General features: G+C 40.0%; 1 protein-coding gene across 5 annotated transcripts in view; it reads right to left on the reverse strand.

Annotated features, from left to right (window-relative positions):
- NAV2 (neuron navigator 2) overlaps positions 1 to 22,298 on the reverse strand; it is a 678,242-nt gene that overhangs the window by 149,095 nt on the left and 506,849 nt on the right. The window lies entirely within an intron of this gene.

The raw sequence follows: 22,298 nt of genomic DNA on the forward strand, positions 1-22,298 counted from the left end.
GTATTCATAGTTTTACAAACACACCTAAATGAAGGTTTCAGAGCGACAGCCGTGTTAGTCTGTATTCGCAAAAAGAAAAGGAGTACTTGTGGCACCTTAGAGACTAACCAATTTATTTGAGCATAAGCTTTATTTGAGCATAAGCTACAGCTCACTTCATCCGATGCATACTGTGGAAAGTGTAGAAGGTCTTTTTATACACACACAAAGCATGAAAAAATACCTCCTCCCACCCCACCCTCCTGCTGGTAATAGCTTATCTAAAGTGATCACTCTCCTTACAATGTGTATGATAATCAAGTTGGGCCATTTCCAGCATAAATCCAGTTTTCTCACCCCCTCCCCCCGCCACACACAAACCCACTCTCCTGCTGGTAACAGCTTATCTAAAGTGACCACTCTCCTTACAATGTGTATGATAATCAAGGTGGGCCATTTCCAGCACAAATCCAGGGTTTAACAAGAACGTCTGGGGCAGGGGGGGTAGGAAAAAACAAGGGGAAATAGGTTACCTTGCATAATGACTTAGCCACTCCCAGTCTCTATTCAAGCCTAAGTTAATTGTATCCAATTTGCAAATGAATTCCAATTCAACAGTTTCTCGCTGGAGTCTGGATTTTAAGTATTTTTGTTGTAATATAGCAACTTTCATGTCTCTAATTGCGTGACCAGAGAGATTGAAGTGTTCTCCGACTGGTTTATGAATGTTATAATTCTTGACATCTGATTTGTGTCCATTTATTCTTTTACGTAGAGACTGTCCAGTTTGACCAATGTACATAAATGAAGTTAAACATGCAAAAGGCAGATGTGTTTGAGAGACTCCTGTAGATCTACACTGCATCTTCATTAGCAATTACATTTGCATTATTATCTGACCAAGCCTTTCCCTCTGCTTTTAGAAAAATCCTTACTGTTCAAGTTCATTTCTTAGAAAAACCTCAAGGGTATTTAAAAAGAAAAACTGCATGGAAAAAACAAAACGAAAAAAACAACAACCGTGAAGTTATTTCCAGTTAATGGTGGTTTCAAATTCTGATATCCATTAAAACCAGAGGCAATCCCATTCTGCAAAAATAAAACCAATTGTGTCCTTATTCATGGAGTGAACCTAAGTGACATTTTTATCTAATAACTACATCCAACTGTAAGAAGAGCTAGTGTCAGTAACTGCAAATCCTTCTTCAGTGAACATGAATCTCTTGTTTATTTAGTTTTTTTTAATGTTACTTGCTTTTCTTAAATAATAAGTTCAAGAGAGCTTGAAAATCACACTGGCTTACTCACCTATCAGTGGCCACTTCTCCTCTTCTGAAGTGTTTCTTTGCAAAGTTTCCCTTCTGGAGACTTTACTCTCTCAATTATCTCAAATATGTTTTCTGTTAAACGGCTCATGTTTCCAATTAACTTTTGTCATCCCTAACTGTTCGGCTGCCCAGCAGCCTGCTGGGGATTAACGGCTTTTACCTATATTTCCCTGCCCTCTAGCAATAAAGTAAACTCAATATAGAGCTGCTTTTTTTAATTTAAAAATAAACAGCAGTTGAGAACGTACGTTTTCAGCAGCAGGAGCAGCACTGTGAATTCAGTTCTGTAAATCATGAACCGCTGCAACCACACAGGGGCTGTTTTACTTCACTTTCAGCTGCTCACTGAAGATATAGCTTTGTTAACCTCACTCGTATGATCCAAACCAGACCTCCCGAAGATTTAAAGCACATACATCTTTATGACTTAGTGTAGATCTGTGTTTCTAGGAGTGTTGGAGATCCCTTTATAATATACTCAGAGTCATTTCACATTGTTATGTATCAAATGGAATAACAGAAATTAATGGTACTTTTTTTTAAAGAACTTAAATGGGAAGATTTCCAGTGCTCTGTTATTAACTATCAACTACTAGAGTGGCTGGTCTTTCTAGCCCTTTCTTCTGGAAAGCGTTTCTCAGGTAGGTGGAGAGAGGCAACAGTTACCTCAGCATACAGGGCCACCTAGGGCTTGATTCTGAACGCATTTACCACAGGTTTAACTAGAGCCACTCTATTGACTTCAATACAGTTACTCCTGATTTACTCCAGTGTGGGAGCAGAATCAAGTCCCAAGTGTCCCACATCCTATTCTGCCAGGTGGTGCTTGAGTGCCACTCTCTCTGCCTGAGCTCAGCACTCCAGGCTCAATCATATGGATTAGGGAGTGTGGAGCAAATGCATTGGATGGTGTAGGAGTCACAGGGGGAGCAATGCCACTGCTTTTCACTCCATGTTTCTGGCAGTAACTTGGTTCTTTTTGCTGCCACTTCCCCCACCCATAGCAAGGAGGAAGCAGGGTAAGAATTGTGCCTGAATCACCGTGCCTCTAAGGCTACATTTACACAACACACCACTGGCAGCGGTGCGTAGCATACATGTAGCTAACTCCTCAATGGAAAGCATACCACGTCCACACTGCGGTGCGTAGCTAAACATCAGCAAAAAGCTCTGGCAGGAAAGTAGGGGGAAAACCTGTAGCAGCTCCTTGCTGCCAGAGCCTTTCAGTACTGCCAGAGTTGCTCCAGCAGCAGAGAACTGCCAGAGCCTTCCCTGTAGCAGATAAAGGCTCCTGCTGCGAGGAGGCAGCAGGACACTACTCTGGTACAAATAGCAGTGTAGACAGAGAGACAGGACTGGGGCGAGTAGAGAGCCACATAGGGTAATGTATTCGGGTACATACACATACCCTTCATGTGTGTCTAATCTACTCACCTAAGCCATGCTTCACCATCTACATTATTTATACCCATATTAGGTGGACCCGTATGTGTATGTACACTACATACTGCCGAAAGAAGGGTGCATTGTAGATGCGCCCTAAGGGTATGTCTACACTGCAATTAGACAGCGGTGGCTGGCCTGTCCCAGCTGACTTGGGCTTGGGCTAAGGGCTTGGGCTAATTGCGGTGTAGATGTTGAGGCTCAGGCTGCAGCCTGAGTTCCAGGACCCTCTCCCATCACAGCCTCTACACCACAATTAAACAGCCCCCTAGCCCAAGCCCTGCAAGCCCGAGTCAACTGGCATGGGCCAGCCATGGTTTTTTTAATTGCAGTGTAGACATACCCTAAGGGTTACTCTTGGTGTGGTACAGCTTCTGAACTATACCTTGCTGAGGGCTGTCCCTAAAGTAACAATCTAGCCCAATGGGACCATGGAGTAAGATGCAGCTCAGCATGTGTAAAGAACCTGGCTCTTTGAAAATATTGATGAACACTCCAGCTTTTTTTTTTTTTTCACAACTAAACCTGTGAACATTAGAAATTGTGGGGGGGGGGGCAGGGGAGGGACAGCTGTTAAAAAATTAAGAAAAAAGTAAAACTTCTTTATGGCATGAAAGCTGCCATTTTTCTGCTACAAGGCAGAAAGTAAAAAGTTAGGGAAAGAAACTAATTCAGCATTCAAATAAAAGGAAAAGGTATTGGATTTAGACCACCAATTTTAGGTAGGCGTCAATAAATGATTTTTAAAGATAGGTCAGTTAACTCTACATTTGTTTGAATATACTGTAGCTTTTAATCACTTTGTTAAGTGATTTCAAATGAGGATACTAAAAATGGCATCTAAGAAATGGTCTGTCTCTAATCTATGTACATTTTCCCTGCTTCTTTAGCCAAGTACTGAGATTAGATTACTCCACCAGACCATGCTTTATCTGACTCTTCCTGCAACCTTACCTCCGGACTATATCTCACCAATACTCTGGAGGAGTAGCCTTGTACATTCAGGGAGACTCCTAAGGTATTATCCCCATTTAACAAAGGGAAAACTTTGTTACAGAAATTAAGTGACTTGGAAAAAGCTACAAAGGGAACAGTATCAGAGCTAGGGTTAGAACTCAGGAGTTCCTGGTTCTCAGTTCCCCTCTTTCAATTTCTCCCTTTTCCTGTCTACTCAATCCCAACTCCCCCCTGCCCAACCTTCTCTCTCACACATACAGTAGCCACCGGTCCCTCACCACACACAGTTAAATGTGGGACCCAATTCTCTTCTCATTTATACACATGTAAAACTAGTGTAACTCCAGTAACTTCAGATGAGTTACTCCTGATCTATGCCGGTGTCAATGAAATTAGAATTAGTCCCTGTTGTGAAACATTGGAGTATTGTAATAGATTTTGGGGCGGGGGAGGGGGGGAGAGGGAGGGTTGGAATAATCTATGAACCAGTATAATGCTATTATTAGTTTCTGTATCTGATACTTTTTAGGGAAAACCATTTGATGTCCATGAACGTCTGACTTTGCATCTCTGCTTTTATTAAAAGATGTGCAAAACCTCATGAAGCCAGATAGCCAAATTAAAACTGTTCTGTGGGGGAAAAAATTGCTTCAACATAAGAAAATTCCAATCATCTAGAATTATCTGTTCCTTTGTTACAACCAGCTTGCCAAATGTTTTTATTCCTACTACAACCAACAACTTATATTGGTAAAAGAATTGGGTTCTGCTCCAAAAGTGTGTATTAAAATGTTCTTTTTCCTAAAAAAAAAAAAAAAAAAAGCAGATACCCCAGCATAGCAGATACACTAGTATGAAGGGAAAGGTTAATTCAAAAGAGCATAGACCTGATGAAAAATTGAGTGAGTTTTATGCTCAGTTTATTAATTCCCTTGTGTTCCTTTGTGGGGGAGATATTTTCTTTCCTCGGCAGCCTACATTAACTAAATTGACAATAAAAGAAATGTGTCCTAAATCAAAAGACAGCATAGGGTAAATAATCATTTCTCTCCTCATTTCAAAGACAATATGTTGGCCTGAAGTCCATTTTATTCCCAACGTTTCTGTTAAAAAGATGTTGGTGGTCTAGTACCAATGCCAATATACACTGTAATATGGGTAAATCAGATTTCATCTGCTCTTGTAAAACCTTAACTGCATCTGCAGACCTATCAATTTGTGATGAGAAAAGAAAATCTAGAGTCTTATGATTTAAATTAGCCACTTAAATCTTTGAGAGCACATATTATAATAAGGTATAGAGAAAATATATGCTCTTTCCTACGACTTGTCAAGCTAAATCTCAACAAGTGCATTCTCATTTGTTTCAACTGAAAACCGTCTGAAACGCAGTCTCTAGAAGCAGCAAAAAGCAGCACTTACACAGATGATGTTCTCAACGTTCTCAGTAAAAAGGTCAAGATCTTTACAGTACCTTTCCATTAAAGCAAATAAAGGTATGTCCCTTGATTTCAGAACTATGGGGAACAAACAAAATGTTCTCATGAAAAGACAAATCCTTAGTCCAGTGCATAGCTTAAGTAACCAGGCTACATTCTGTGTAATAGATGCAGAGAAGAGAGAAATCCACACTCCAAGTCCAGGTTAGAAAGTGGCAGTAGACCTGTTCTGTGGCCATTATTGTAGTCTCAGAATGGCAGAAGGCTTTTGTGTTGCTCCATTCCCAGGGTAGAGGAATGACTGGTGTATCTTGATTCCTCCCCCGTCCAGCCACCAAACCATCCTCTTTCCAGGCAGTACCAAATGAGTACAGCAAAGGCAGCTTCAGACCTCTGCTGTATTAGTGATTCATCATGCTCGGCAAACAATGCTTAGGGGTTATTGTGGCTTACATATTTCTATCAGGAGTCTACTGTAAAAGTAGAATTTTTCCACAAGCCTAAGTAATGAGACCACGTACAGAGGAATCTGCTTAATGAGCTAGCTCTGCACATGGCCTTTGTCAAAATTAGCCAACTTTATGATTAACAAAAAAGGTACCATTTCAATAGTAATGCTGCTGCCTATGGAGCTGTAGTGAGCTGGACTGGGCAGGCCCTCTGGCACTATCTGCACTGGAATAGTGACTGAGCCTGTGTCAGCGGCAGGGGCAACAGCAACCACATGAGGTGCACCATCATTTTTTTTTTCTTTAAAAGCAGAGATTTCCAGAAAGGGAAATGCTCTGTGATCCCATAGTGAAGTGTACAACAAACATCTCATTTAACTGAAAAGAAATACACTTCACTGAACTGGATAGAATCGTTTGCTTCCACTTTAACCCACTGGATTTCTATCAAGATGTTTCCCCCTTTAGAAGGGATTTAATTTACTGTAATATGAAACAAAAGTCACATTTATTCCTTGAAATCTGGAGCATTATTTTCCCCCAACAGGAGGTAAGCTCTATTTGGTAAACTTCAATTGCTGTGTTGGATACTCAGCACTTCTGAAAACCAGACCCCAAGATGTGTGGAAATGTCATTCAGGAAATTTTCACATTTCCGCAAAGTCCTCTTTTGTTCACATTGAGCTGCAGTATTTGAAACAACAGTTCAGTTGTTTGTGGGTTTATTTAATTAAGATTCAGCAGTTTCTGAGAGTGGAGAGGGGGAAGAAGCTGGAGCCCAGACCACACTTTTCTCTCATTGTCTTGACATAACTGACTAAGACACTTGAATTCCTTGTTGTTTTTGTTTAGTTACAGTAAAACTCAAAAGACTCTCCACATGACTGGCTAAGAACAAGGCCAGAGGGACCTTTATCATCCGGATACAAGTTATGCCATTATGAAATAAAGAAACAAGTGGACTGCTTTCGAAACCGGTGAGTTTTTAATTTAAACCTAAACAAATACCACCCCTGTTCATTGTTCTTAAAGATTTCTCTCATTTGTAAAAATAAATCCCTGAAGGCCTGGGGTGACAGAGCCATCAAAAGGCATTAATAGGCTGCAGACAAGGGGCTGTAACTGCACCCTCTCACTTGGATGATATACATAATTTAATATTCAGTGTTCCAATCTGGGCCCACTTTAACTGCAGTCAGAACACTGATATAGAAATGGCAGGCACTAGGAAAAATTTAGACTGATAATACCGAGCACGCACTCAGACATCAAACTAGACAATATTTGTTACTGAATGACTTACTCTGCCAATCAGTGAAGTTGTGTAACATGCAACAGTAACAATAAAGTGATAATAACATTGATAGGGTTGTCAATTTTGGTTTGGATGTATTTCTGGAGGTTTCATCACGTGACATAATCTGTAATTAAAGATTAATCTTTAATTCCTGGAGACTCCAGAACAATCCTGGAGGGTTGACAACCCTAAATATTGGTATGCCTAGTTTCTCTCTCTTGTTCTCTGCCTGTGGAACACAAACTTTAATCTCCTGAGGACTAAAATGCTTTAGTTAAACTGCAGTCTTTGGGCTTATTTGCATGAGATGTAATGGTCTGCAACAGGTAGGAGATCAGACTAGATCAGGAGTGGGCAAACTACGGCCTGCACGCCGAATCCAGCCCATCAGTGCTTTGGATCCAGCCCGCAGGATTGCCACCCCTGTGGCAGCATGGGCCCTGTGCCACTGCTGAAAGCAGCCGGCACCAAGTCCCTGCGGCCCCTGGGGGAGGGGAGGCAGAGAGCTCTGTGCACTGCCCTCACCTGCAGGCACTGCCCCCCGCAGCTCCCATTGCTCACCCTGCTGCCACCCCGGAGCCGCTCCAGGTAAGCGGCACTGGGCTGGAGCCCACACCCCGAACTTCTCCTGCACCCCAGCCGCACCCCTGCCCTGAGTCCCTAAACCCCTTGCCCTGAGTCCCCTTGTACACCACGCACTCACTCCCTCCCGCACCCCAACCCTCTGCCCCAGCCCTACATTCATGGCCCTGCATGCAATTTCCCCACCCAGATGTGGAACCTCGGGCCAAAAAGTTTGCCCACCCCTGGGCTAGATGATCTGATGGACTAATATGCCTTAAACTCTCTCTAGATATAAGACATCAACACATTCTAAAAGACTGAATTTACACTTTAAGTGAAGGAGTACTTGTGGCACCTTAGAGACTAACCAATTTATTAGAGCATAAGCTTTCGTGAGCTACAGCTCACTTCATCAGATGCATATCGTGGAAACTGCAGCAGACTTTATATATACAGAGAGAATATGAACCAATACCTCCTCCCACCCCACTGTCCTGCTGGTAATAGCTTATCTAAAGTGATCATCAGGTGGCCCACCTGATAGCCACAGTATGCATCCGATGAAGTGAGCTGTAGCTCACGAAAGCTTATGCTCAAATAAATTGGTTAGTCTCTAAGGTGCCACAAGTACTCCTTTTCTTTTTGCGAATACAGACTAACACGGCTGTTACTCTGAAACCTGTCACTTTAAGTGAGTAAGTCTATCTGAAATCTGTATCTGTACAAATACTTGGCTAATGTTTGTGTCCATACCAATGCACACTCACAAACACAAAATCTGTTAATCTTGGCTACCAAAAATGGCCAGTGCTCACAGGCGTGGTCTTTTCTGCTGCACCTGCTGTAGTTTTATGAGCAACCCCCTCTTATAGGCCAGGATTTCTTCCATCTCTGCTTTCTGACCAATGAGACTGCCTTTCCCTCCCTGACCTAGTTGGTTTATACAAGGTCTGGTAGCTGGAGTGGAGAAAAAAGTCTGCAAGCACAGAAGAGTTTCAGCATGGACATTTTATGTACTTTCGGGTACTCCACCACATAAAGGTCCAGACTGTGCCTCAAAGCCACAGCCTGCGCTGGAGGGAAGGATGAAGCATACCGTAAGCAACAGTCCTAAGGAGGAATTTTACTGAGTGAGCCAGATTTCCTGCTGGGGTGTGAGTACAGCAGTGGCAGATCTGCCACTCCAGGAGACAGTGCAGCATGCACTCTGCTCTACCTCTGCAACTTTGTAAACTGATGTGAAGAAAGGGTGGGGCCATGGCTTCATTCTCATCCTGCCCCTCCCGGGGAGGTTATGATACTAGCAAGTATGCATTTTTCAGCTACACTATAGCTGGCCCCTATACAGGAACTGAATGTTGGGGAAGACAGTTATGCAGGCTCAGCAAAGAGCCCAAAGACTGAATGGACCATGCAGACTGAACTATCTTCTTGCCTTAGAGATGTCCCTTCTAGGTGAGGGTGGAAACATACTGGCATTTGTGCAGCAGTGTTGGAAGCTAGCATTACTGCTGTGTCTGTCCTGTGGTTGAGTAGTGGACTTCAGTTTTTGTGGCTGCCCATCTGAATCAATTCACTCAGCAGTAAATAAATGCAAATTTATATTAAAAAAATTAAAAACTGGAAATGTGTAATAATTGTTGCAGCACTGATCGAACAACCAGGACATTCTGGGCCAGATCTTCAGCTGGTATAAATCAGCGTAGTTCCATTGTCATCAAGGTTCTCAAGATTAGGTTTAAGCTTCACTATGGGGTTTGGATTTATTTTCCTGATGAACTGTGCAAACTAAGGACACCAATTAAGTTTCCTGGCTTTTGCCGGCTGTTTCAAAACGTTATTTAAATATAGTTTTATTTTGTTTTTAATATTTCTAAAGTTTATACCAACTATGGCAAAGTTTCTGTCTTGTATAAGTCTATTTCAGTGGTTATTGAAACTTCAGACTCTTTCTGTTTAGGTAAAAAGATCTGGGCATATTTTGAAATGCCAAATTCAGCCAGTTAAACAGTTGTAAGACTAAACACGGTCATGATTTACTTCACAATTGTATCTTGTCCTGTAACTGTATTGTACTGCTGGATTTACTCTGCAATGTCTTTAAGCTTCCCCATGGACATATACACAATGTAAACATACTGTCAAGATTAACTGAGATGGGCCAAGTGTCCTCTAAAAAGATGTTTAATGAATAAGAAATAAATAGTAGGATAGTGGCTAGTAAAAACTGCGTAATGTGGATTTATTAAAGTGCAACAAAAATCATAACACAAAATTAAAATTACATCAATAAATAAATAAATTTAAAAGAAGAATTCACAATGAAAAGTTGTAGAGTAAGATTCTAGGCTAACGAAGGAATTTGAAGCTTAATTGAGAATTAGAAATGTATATACACTGTAGTCAAAACTCCTTTCCAGGCTCCTTAAGTAGCGTTTTAATGCTTCACCACTATTACATTAGGTTTGCTCTAATTAGGAGTCTCAATATAAGAAGTAGAATATAGGGATTTCATAGTACAGCAAGTAAGATTTAACAGACAAAATTAAGAATGGTATGAGGTGCATTTTCATTACAAAAATACAGCTGCTCTGGCCAGTTCTCCTGCTGCACCCAAAAGATAGAAAAGGAGTACTTGTGGCACCTTAGAGACTCACCAATTTATTTGAGCATGAGCTTTCGTCAGCTACAGCTCACTTCATCGGATGCATACCGTGGAAACTGCAGTAGACATTATATACATACAGAGACCATGAAACAATACCCCCTCCCACCCACTGTCCTGCTGGTAATAGTTTATCTAAAGTGATCATCAAGTTGGGCCATTTCCAGCACAAATCCAGGTTTTCTCACCCTCCGCCCCCCCCCCCCCCACACACACACACAAACTCACTCTCCTGCTGGTAATAGCCCATCCAAAGTGACCACTCTCTTCACAATGTGTATGATAATCAAGGTGGGTCATTTCCAGCACAAATCCAGGTTCTCTCACTCCCTCACCCCCCTCCAAAAACAACACACACAAACTCACTCTCCTGCTGGTAATAGCTTATCAAAAGTGACCACTCTCCCTGCAATGTGCATGATAATCAAGGTGGGCCATTTCCAGCACAAATCCAGGTTTTCTCACCCTCCGCCCCCCCCCCCCCCCAAACTCACTCTCCTGCTGGTAATAGCCCATCCAAAGTGACCACTCTCTACACATTGTGAAGAGAGTGGTCACTTTGGATGGGCTATTACCAGCAGGAGAGTGAGTTTGTGGGGGGCAGGGGGGGGGCGCGGAGGGTGAGAAAACCTGGATTTGTTCTGGAAATGGCCCAACTTAATGATCACTTTAGATAAGCTATTACCAGCAGGAGAGTGAGTTTGTGTGTGTATGAGGGTGTGGGGGGGTGAGAATACCTGGATTTGTGCTGGAAATGGCCCACCTTGATTATCATGCACATTGTAGGAAGAGTGGTCACTTTTGATAAGCTATTACCAGCAGGAGAGTGAGTTTGTGTGTGTGGTTTTTGGAGGGGGGTGAGGGAGTGAGAGAACCTGGATTTGTGCTGGAAATGACCCACCTTGATTATCATACACATTGTGAAGAGAGTGGTCACTTTGGATGGGCTATTACCAGCAGGAGAGTGAGTTTGTGTGTGGGGGCACGGAGGGTGAGAAAACCTGGATTTGTGCTGGAAATGGCCCAACTTGATGACCACTTTAGATAAGCTATTACCAGCAGGACAGTGGGGTGGGATGGGGTATTGTTTCATGGTCTCTGTATGTATATAATGTCTACTGCAGTTTCCACGGTATGCATCCGATGAAGTGAGCTGTAGCTCACGAAAGCTTATGCTCAAATAAATTGGTTAGTCTCTAAGGTGCCACAAGTCCTCCTTTTCTTTTTGCAAAGACAGACTAACATGGCTGTTACTCTGAAACCAAAAGATAGAGAAGCTCAGGTGAAGCTGCTGCCAGCTGGTCACCTTCAGGTCACTACTTAACATTGTAAAGGCCCTTGTCAATATCCATGTTACTTCTACCTGCTGGAACTGAGCAGAGCAGTAAAACCACTGGCAACTGAGTGAAACTGCTTGATGTCAAACTACTTTCTAAAGTTTGGCAGGAGAATGCAAGGGACTAAATCAGGGTTTTTTAACAGATGAGGGGGTGCTATCCCTCAGGACTGTATAAATCATGCCATTAGTATAGCACGAATATAGGTATTTGCTGAGGCAACTCATCAGCCTTGGGAGATAACCTTATGACAGGAGTCAGTGAACTCTCCTTACTGTTTTTGATCTGGGAATATATGCTGCAAAGCTGTGGTGATTTTATCAAAATCTTGCAACAGAATTCTTACCGTTTTCTGAGGAGAAATTTTACTCTTTGTGCAGACCAAAATGGCAGCACCACATGTGTCCTAGGTAGCGGATACAGAAGTGTACAGCAATTTGCTACATTTTGCGGGATCCATGATTGCTGTGAGAGTGTGAGACTCTTATGTACATAAAGCTATTTCTAAACAACTGTTTAGCGCTACCAACTCAACTTTTACTAACCCAATCCAATCTATTCTGTTCCTTTTTGTAAAGGGAATGCAGGCTTGTAAACAGAGACACAAGAATGTGAGCCATTGCTGCTATTAAAGATGCTGTGCACGTGGAAGGGTGATCCCATAGACACTAAGGAGTATGTTTCCCAAGAGAAGCCTTGGTACTTCAGTTCTTTGACTGTAATTAAAACCAACAGAAATCAAACTACTAAATCCACCCATGAAAAATACTATGAAATTTGCCCCTAAAATTACAGGAATAAATTGTATTTAAAAACCAACTCCTACAACATTCATTGGTAACTGTTTGTAACACACAAACCCATATGTGCCAAATCCTGTGGACCTTGTAATGCAGCCCTCACTCAGGCAAATTCTTACTAAAGTACATGAGAGTTCTGCCTGAAGAATGACAAAGTAAAAACTGAGAGCTAGATCATGACTAGCATCCATTCAGGGGAGTAATGGCTTTCCTTGCAACACAGCTGCGTAAGACCAACCTGGATCTTGGGTCAGGATACAGGGTGAAGGTGGGCAGGGGCTGTGGGAGTAGGCTTGGGGGAGATGGACAGCAGATGAAGCCACACCCAGACTCCCATGCACCGGCTAGTGCAGCTGGCTGGATGCAAGATGGAGAGAAAGTTGCAACTGGTAAAAGGCTAACACAGCATCCTCCCTCTCCTCTGTGGAAAAGAGGCATTCCAGAGAAATTTTGATTCAGAGGGGTGTTTCTGGGGCATAATTCTTTTCAATCTAGTCTTGGGTAATGGTCATAGAATATGGCCTATGCCTTTAAACAAAGGCCAATAACTACATGAACCCAAGCAAATTCTATTATGTAAATGCAAAGGATCAAACAAGTAACACCAGAAATAAATATGTTCTGAAGATTTTACACCTCTTTTAGTTAAATTTAAAAAATCACTGGCTTCCCAGAAGAAATCTCCAGCATCAGACAAACAGATCATTCAAATCAGAACACATACACACACAAACATGTTTTTGGTCAAGACATGTCGGTCATATTATACTGAGGATCAAATTGCACCTTACAAACATTTATCAAATGCCAGGTTTCAGAGTAGCAGCCGTGTTAGTCTGTATTCACAAAAAGAAAAGGAGTACTTGTGGCACCTTAGAGACTAACCAATTTATTTGAGCATAAGCTTTCGTGAGCTACAGCTCACTTCATCAGATGCATAAAGTGGAAAATAGAGTGAGGAGATTTATAGACACACAGACCATGAAAAAATGGGTGTTTATCATACACATTGTAAGGAGAGTGATCACTTAAGATGAGCTATTACCAGTAGGAGAGTGGGATGGGAGGAGAGAAAACTATTTCCCCTTGTTTATTCCTCCCCACCCACTGTTCCTCAGACATTCTTGTTAACTCCTGGAAATGTGCTGGAAATGGCCCACCTCGAGTATCACTTCAAAAGGTTTTCTCTCCCCCACCCCACTCTCCTGCTGGTAATAGCTCATCTTAAGTGATCACTCATTTTTTCATGGTCTGTGTGTATATAAATCTCCTCACTGTATTTTCCAGTTTATGCATCCAATGAAGTGAGCTGTAGCTCACGAAAGCTTATGCTCAAATAAATTGGTTAGTCTCTAAGGTGCCACAAGTACTCCTTTTCTATTTATCAAATGCTTTCAACATAAATTATTGTGCAGAAAACAGGTTAGGATTATTCACCACTTCTGGTTTCTGTTAACACACACAGCACAACTGAAGAAAAATGCCAGTAATTTTGCATCCGTATCACTGAAATTATGGATTTATCAAGACCAGTCATTTAAACTGCTTTGATCAACAATTTGATTTGCAGAGGTAGATCATCAGTCAGAAGCAACTTTTTGTAACTCTTTCACACTTGATTTGAAACAATTATTCTAAAATAGTTTTTGGGTTTTTTTTATGAAAAGGTAGAAATTTGTGTGTGTGTTTTCTATGCACGATATAGAGTTTATTTTTAAAAGCATTTTTGTATTAAACAGTATACCTGTGGCCTGAGATTTTTTTTGCATTAGAGCATTTTTTTTTAATTTTAAACAATATTAGTTTCCAATATAAATGTAACCTCCGCTGTTTAACCTGAGACACAACTTCTTTGTTAAATTACTAACTACACTGAATTAAGTAGCACACATTTGTGGATTGTAAGCACATTTGCTTTTGGCTGTACTCAGTCCAATGCATAAAAACAATGCAAATTGTTATTTAGCACCTGCCCTGCATTCAGCACCTCAAAAAAAAAAAAAAGTTGTAACACAGTGAAACTGCTAAAATTTGTGAAGCTCCAAGTCTGGAGATATTCCCATTTTATTGCAGCTAAACATTTTCATTACAAAGCAAACTCAAAAGTATAGCCAATTTACAACTTAGTTTTTAATCTCATGTACTTATGCTTTCCTTTTAAAATCTCTACCCACTACTGCAGTCGTTAGCATTAATTAGCATGTGCAAAAGGGTGCTCATTCAACCTCTAAACATAAACATTAGATTCATATGAATTTTACAAAGAAAGAAAAAGCTCAAAAATGCAAACAGCAAAGACTAATGAACATGGATGCTGGATTTGAGAAAAAATACTTCAACTTACTGCTATTTGTTGCATGAACCAAATGTTTCATTCTATAAAAGTTCTTTCCAGTTTTCTTCTTGCTCATGCTGTGTTGATTATTAATGAGGATGATCTTCTTTTCACCTCAAGATCCTCTATTTAATTTTCAGTCTCTAGTGAACTGTTCCCTAGGTTAGAGGGACTTTCCCACTCCACCTCTCCCCCCACCCTCACTCAATTGCCTCACAGACTTGGACTGGATGCTACCGAATTTGGCACAGTTAAAAATCAATTTCAGTGATGATCTGGCAGTTTGTTAAAAAAGGGTCACTGACTTTTCAGGATCAATTAAAGTATATCAGAGTTCTCATTTAGAAATCACAGTAACATACTGTATGTAAGGGTCATTTGTTGAGATATCAGGCTTTTCAATTTCACATTTCTATATGAATATAACAACATACCTATTAACAACAAGAAAAGGAGTAATTGTGGGGGGGTGGAGGGTGAGAAAACCTGGATTTGTGCTGGAAATGGCCCACCTGATGATCACTTTAGATAAGCTATTACCAGCAGGACAGTGGGGTGGGAGGAGGTATTGTTTCATATTCTCTGTGTATATATAAAGTCTGCTGCAGTTTCCACGATATGCATCTGATGAAGTGAGCTGTAGCTCACGAAAGCTTATGCTCTAATAAATTGGTTAGTCTCTAAGGTGCCACAAGTACTCCTTTTCTTTTTGCGAATACAGACTAACACGGCTGTTACTCTGAAACCTATTTACAACAGTAAGTTATGCTCATTGACTTAGCAGAAGAATATTTTGGGGATAGTGAATTGCAACAAATATAAGTTAACTTGAACTACTTGTACAAAGTAACTCTCCTAAATTTCATATTCTTGAAAATCTTGGGATTATTCAGTATAGATGAGCCAAACAAGTTCATCAGGTTGGTAAATGCAATGATCTCAAAATGCAAACATCTGATCAAGACCTATAAAATCAACCAACAGTGGAATGATTTTTGTGACATGGAACAGGACAAGAATTTTAAGGGTGATTTTTTTTGTTTATTTTTTTTTTTTAAAAAGAAGAAGCTACATTGTGGTGCTGTGAATAGCTTTCCTTTATTACACTGATTAGGAGACAGTTTCTGAACGTCAGAGTAACTGACAAACAATCCTGATGAGTCTCTAAAAAATCTGGTTTACTCAAGACAAACGTGATGATAGAATATTTTCTGCATTACTTTAACTAACCAAACAAAAAGTCTAAAAATATATGTTCTATATAGCATGCCACACTTAAAGGACCAAATCCAGAGGTCCTGCTTTGATTTTAACTTTGTCCAAACTCAGCCACACTACCACTATCAACTGCCTGGGAAATTACCAGAATTAGCAAAAACAGTAAGCAGGACTTCCAGATTAGGCCTAAAGAGATTAATTTAGCACTATCTGCTTTAGATACATATTCTTTTTCTCCTCTTGTTTATATGCTTGTTTCTTTAATATGGAACAGCCCACAGCTAGGTGGCAAGTTGATATTAAGAAAGGTAAACTACATTTATTTAAACGTTTTTAAGCAGGGAAATAATAATTGATATATACAATTTTTGGAAATGCTCTGAAAGCTTGGCAAATACCATATTGGTACATTCACCAACAGTGAAACTACAGTCTATGACCTGTATTTCATCTGAAAACTACAGTCTATGACCTCTTTCAGAGTAACAGCCGTGTTAGTCTGTATCCGCAAAAAGAAAAGGAGTACTTGTGGCACTTAGAGACTAACCAATTTATTTGAGCATAAGCTTTCGTGAGCTACAGCTCACTTCATCGGATGCATACTGTGGCTATGTGTCTGTGACCTGTATTTCATCTGATAAAAAAAGCACAGGTGGGTTTGATTTTTTTTGAAGTCTGTCATATTACTTATGGTTTAACAGAGTTATATTCATTGATATAATGTAACCTCAACCATCAAGTTTAAAAGAAAACATTTTTGGGAGCGAGGAGCTGAATCCTTGAAAAGGCTGACCGTATATCCTATTTTTTGCTTGCCCTGAGTCAAGTTGGCCAAATGTCACAAAATTTGAATCTGCCACCCTAACTGTCTTATGCTGGGAAATTATGAGTGCTGCTACCTACGCAAAAGGAAGAATCCTTCAACGTCACAATCATAATCCTGAACAGAACGCTAATATATATGTGGAGAATAAATATGAGGACACACTTTTCATAACAGATTTTATTGCAATATTACTTGACTTACATGGTCAAGTCACATATACCACTGGGGAAAAAAAGATATCTTGCTTTTTGGTTCTATTATTTGTTATTATGATTTTGGAAAAAGTGGTTGAGGCAGTACAGAATATGAAGTAGATCAGGTCCTTTCCACCATGAGCTTGCAATCTTAGAAGACAAAATATTTGGTGATTCTGCACTTGCTGGCAAGGAGACCTTTGCGAATCCAAGTATTTAACAAATATTTTATATGTAAGATATGTGCAGCTATGGGAGAGGGCTTAGTTCTACATTTTCACAGCTTTTAAGGGCAGAAGAGACCATTATGATTGTCTAGTCTGACCTCCTGCATAATACAAACCATAAAATCTTACCCAGTAATTTTTGCATCAAGCATCATTTGAACTATAGCATATCTTCTAGAAAGATACCCAGCCTTGATATGAAGACCTGAATAAAGACCTCATTGTTACAAATTTGCACCTTATTTCTATCTAAATTTGTCTAGTTTCAGCTTCCAAAACGTTAGATATTGTTGTGCCTTTTCTGATAGTTTAAATAGCCCTCTACCATCAAAAATCCCTTAGGTACTTGTAGAGTGTGATCAAGTCACCTTTTAACCTTCTCTTGGACAAACAAAATAGTCTGAACTTCTTAAATCTCTCACTATAAAGGCACCTTTTCCAGATCATTAATCATTCTTGTAGCTTCTTTCTGAATCCTTTTCCAATTTGTCAATCTCTCTCTCTCTTTTTTTTAAACTAGTTTGGCTTCAAATTTAGAATTTTCTGTTGTTGAGACTACAGGCCAATTGGGTAAAACAAACAAACAAACAAAACCCAGATTTGCCATGCAGACATTTTTTCCCCCTTTTTTGTCCCTACGTCACTAAAATTTGGGGATTACCTGGTAAATGAATAGTGGAAAACAAGAACCTTTGGTGCTTTGCCTGTTGCTGATGTTGCTCCTGTTGCTAATTCAATTAAGCAAATTACACACACACACTGTACAGTCATTCACTGGATTTATGGATTTTATGCCCCCTGTATTCTGTGTTACAAATTCTCTTGCTCTTAATAATAAAAGTATAAATAAAAATGAGTGTTTTCCATTTTGGAGGACCTTAGTTATCAAATCAAGAATGCATTTTAGCCTCTGAAATTTGGCTCAAGGGTAATACATCTCTGACCATTTACCTGTACCTGCTAATAATTAGGTATGTGCAAATAATGTGCTTGGCAAACAAACATACTATGGGAACTATCTGATTAGCAGACTGAAGGTCACTTTTCCTTAGCGTGTTTTTGCTAAATGACTATCAGGCCATTTTATAAAACACAGACAAGGTTGATGCAATATGAGCAAAAAAAGCTGCATTTCTAAATACCTAGAAATTGTAAAATGTCTTTTAAAATGTTCTATTATTCTCTTCATACTTTATCTTTTGTTTTCTTTTTATAAGGGAGACACTGTTTAGAGATTTTTAAAGTGTGGTAATTTCACATCTGTCAAAACCTAAAGTTAAAAACATAGACAAAATCCTGATCCTCTCTATTGCAGAAGCAAAGGTGAATCTAGTCCCTTACTGCTGCAAATTCTCGTTCCACAGAATCTGATCTATCCTGAACACTCCTAGGTATGAAATCTGTCTCTGTCTGTCTGTCTCTATCTGTGAATCATCTGCAGAACAGCCAGATTTAGTCTGTTTCCTAAAAACTACTTTAGTTTATATAAATATATAGTAAACATATGCCAAGAAACTGAGCATCTTTTTAAAAATATGGTTTCTTCCAACTGATATATGCTGAATGGAAGCTTTGGAGACTAAACTACTATTTCCCAGAAGAGGTACAACATAAGCAGTAACAGCAAGAGCTTTCCGCACAAATATGCCTTAGTCACACATAGGATAACTCCCATTCATGGAGCTGAAATGGTAGTTTAGTCACTGTAGTTATTCACAAAAAGAAAAGGAGTACTTGTGGCACCTTAGAGACTAACCAATTTATTTGAGCATAAGCTTTCGTGAGCTGAAAGTGAGCTGTAGCTCACGAAAGCTTATGCTCAAATAAATTTGTTAGTCTCTAAGGTGCCACAAGTACTCCTTTTCTTTTTGCAGATACAGACTAACACGGCTGCTACTCTGAAACCTGTAGTTATTCAGTCTTTGGGCCTCTTTCATGAGATTCCTAACAGGGGTGCCAGGATTAAGTGTGACAGTGTTTGCAATTAAACGGTGAATTCATTATGCTTTTACAATACTTTGAAGATATGAAATAATAAGTATTATCATCATTATTTTCTGATTTGGACACCTGTCCACTAGGAACCGAGCACTAATTGAGTTTCCTTCTTTACAGTCTGAAAAATATAAATCTTCTTTGGCCTTGAGAGTGGAGAGGTAAACTGCCTAGATTTTACTTTAACAGCATTTATTTTTTACTATCATTTTACCTTACATTTATATTGAAAGAAAATCTAGAGGACAGTTTTTTCCCCACAGACTTCTACTGCCCTCTGCAGGATTATTTTTTTAAAAAAGCAATATTTATAAAGAAAGCTGGAAAGGACCTACCGGGGCTTAAGCAATTAGGTACCGGGGCTCAAGCAATATTTTTACATTCATAAATGATACAGTAAGCCCAGAGGTGCTGGGGCTATGAAATGCTGAGCCTAGAGGCTCAGCCCTGGCAAGAACTGTCACAAATTAAGCATTGGGGCTAGTCCACTTACAGTATTACCCAGGACTTCATGGAAGATAGCTGGAACACAAAGACATCAGTGTTTACTATATCTTTACATTATGTTTAGTATAATTTTCAGTTGTGGAGGGCAGGGAAACAGAGCAGTCACATACAGGATTGCTGTCATATGCTTTGAGGGCTTGATCCTGCAAGATTCAAAGCCCTCTTCTGAAGTGCTCAGTGGTCCTTGAAATGCAATGAAGTCAGCGGGAGAATGAGGGCACTCGGCACCTCGTAAAAGTGCCCAGCATCTTGCAGTATTGAGCTCCTGGTGCATTGCTTGCAACATTCCAAATGCTGAATGGCTGTGTGAACCCCTAGGCTGTATGAAGGAGAGAACCTGACATAACAGGCCCATTACTCAATTCATATGTACTTATAAATTTCAGTGTAGTTTCTGGCCAGGGGCTAATTCTGCTCCTCCAGTACAAAGGAGAAAGAAAATATTTCTCCATTGCACATTGCCTATGCAAATTAGATTTCAGATTAAGGTAATTGTTTATTTGTTTAGAGATCACATCAGTGAAACAGCCACAGGGAATAGGACTATGAGAGAACTCCAAGATATCCACTCCCCAATGATTCACAGAATAGGCATATGAATGCAAGACTCCTACATTTGTTTGGACTACTTACAAGTGTCTCGGATAATTAAGATGAGTTCAACAGTGACATTGTACAGTGGCAGATGTTATTTGTGCTGTAGTTTACTCACAGTTTTACTTGTAAAAGGACATAAAAATAAACCAGAGAGGAGAATGTTTATATATACATGGATTAAATGACAACTGACAATTCAGATGTGAATTACAAGGCTGTAATTACATGAGAGGCTCTGGTGACATCAGAAATCACAAGCTTAAATGGTTCATCATTTCTTCACAACCCCAAGTTGTAATTAGAGCCCTGTTCCTTTTTTATTATTATTAAAAGAGCCTTTAACAACACAAGAAGAGTAATAATTTACATCAAATTGCACTGCCCAGAATGCTATTGCTATTATAAATGGCTAATCATCATGAAAATGAATGAAACATCTCAGCACAGAAGGGTATATTATCATAGTGCTGCGGGGTAAATTTGTGCATTGAATTTCCATTAATATGAATGGTTTCAGAGTAGCAGCCCTGTTAGTCTGTATCCGCAAAAAGAAAAAGAGCACTTGTGGCACCTTAGAGACTAACAGATTTATTTGAGCATAATAAATAAATTTGTTAGTCTCTAAGATGCCACAAGTCCTCCTTTTCTTTTTTATTAATATGAATGGAGTTCTGGACATAAATCTCCACATACAGACTGCAGAATTGACACCCCCTTCCAAGGCCTTTGATACGTATAATATGTACATACAGGGATAGGGGGATTAGGTGGGGAGGCTACAATAAAGCTTTATTGCTGTAAATTTTGGGAAGGTTCTAATAAAAACTTTGAAGGCCTGAACACCAGACATCACACATTTTCTTATATCACAGATACTATGGCCTATAATTTGCTTTATTCTGTTCCCTTCTTGTTTTCAGAGTTGCAGTACAGAATCAACTAATACAGTAAAAACAACAAGGGGTCCAGTGGCACCTTAAAGACTAAAAGATTTATTTGGGCATAAGCTTTTGTAGGTAAAAACCGCACTTCTTCAGATCCATGAATCTGAAGAAGTGGGTTTTTTGCCCACGAAAGCTTTTGCCCAAATAAATCTGTTAGTCTTTAACGTGTCACTGGACTCCTTGTTGTTTTTGTGGATACAGACTAACACGGCTACGCCTCTGATAACTAATACAATATACTGAAATGTGTACCACGGTTTGTGAAGTATGGGAGATTACAGGCCTGATGACAGGAAGTTCTGATTCCACAATTCAGTAGGTGGTTAATAAAAGTTTCAGGTGCTCAGCATGCTTCAAGTGCTGCCTTTTTGACTATGGCCAAATTTTCATTAGTAGCCACTCATTTTGGTTCCCTCCATTTTTGGATGTCCTACCTGAGACATGTTGGGTCCGATTTTCAAAAGTGCTGTGCATCCAAAAGTCCAACTGAAGTCAATAGGAGCCACAAGTGTTCAGCACCTCTGAATATTCTCAAAAAGAAAAGGAGGACGGACTTGTGGCACCTTCGAGACTAACAAATTTATTTGAGCATAAGCTTTCGTGAGCTACAGCTCACTTCATCGGATGCATTCAGTGGAAAATACAGTGGGGAGATTTTTATACACAGAGAACATGAAACAATGGGTGTTACCATACACACTATAACGAGTGTTACAGCAGTTGACAAGAATGTCTGACGAATGTCAGCCCCCAACTAAAACCTCTCCAACGCATCATCAAGGATCTATAACCTATCCTGAAGGACGACCCATCACTCTCACAGATCTTGGGACACAGGCCAGTCCTTGCTTACAGACAGCTCCCCAACCTGAAGCAAATACTCACCAGCAACCACACACAATAGAACCACTAACCCAGGAACCTATCCTTGCACCAAAGCCCATTGCCAACTGTGTCCACATATCTATTCATGATAGGGCCTAATCACATCAGCCACACTATCAGAGGCTCGTTCACCCGCACATCTACCAATGTGATATATGCCATCATGTGCCAGCAATGCCCCTCTGCCATGTACATTGGCCAAACTGGACAGTCTCTACGTAAAAGAATAAATGGACATATATCAGACTTCAAGAATTATAACATTCAAAAACCAGTCGGAGAACGCTTCAATCTCTTTGGTCACTCCATTAC

The sequence above is a fragment of the Lepidochelys kempii genome, chromosome 6, assembly GCF_965140285.1.
Source record: "Lepidochelys kempii isolate rLepKem1 chromosome 6, rLepKem1.hap1, whole genome shotgun sequence".
Lineage (NCBI taxonomy): Eukaryota > Metazoa > Chordata > Testudines > Cheloniidae > Lepidochelys > Lepidochelys kempii.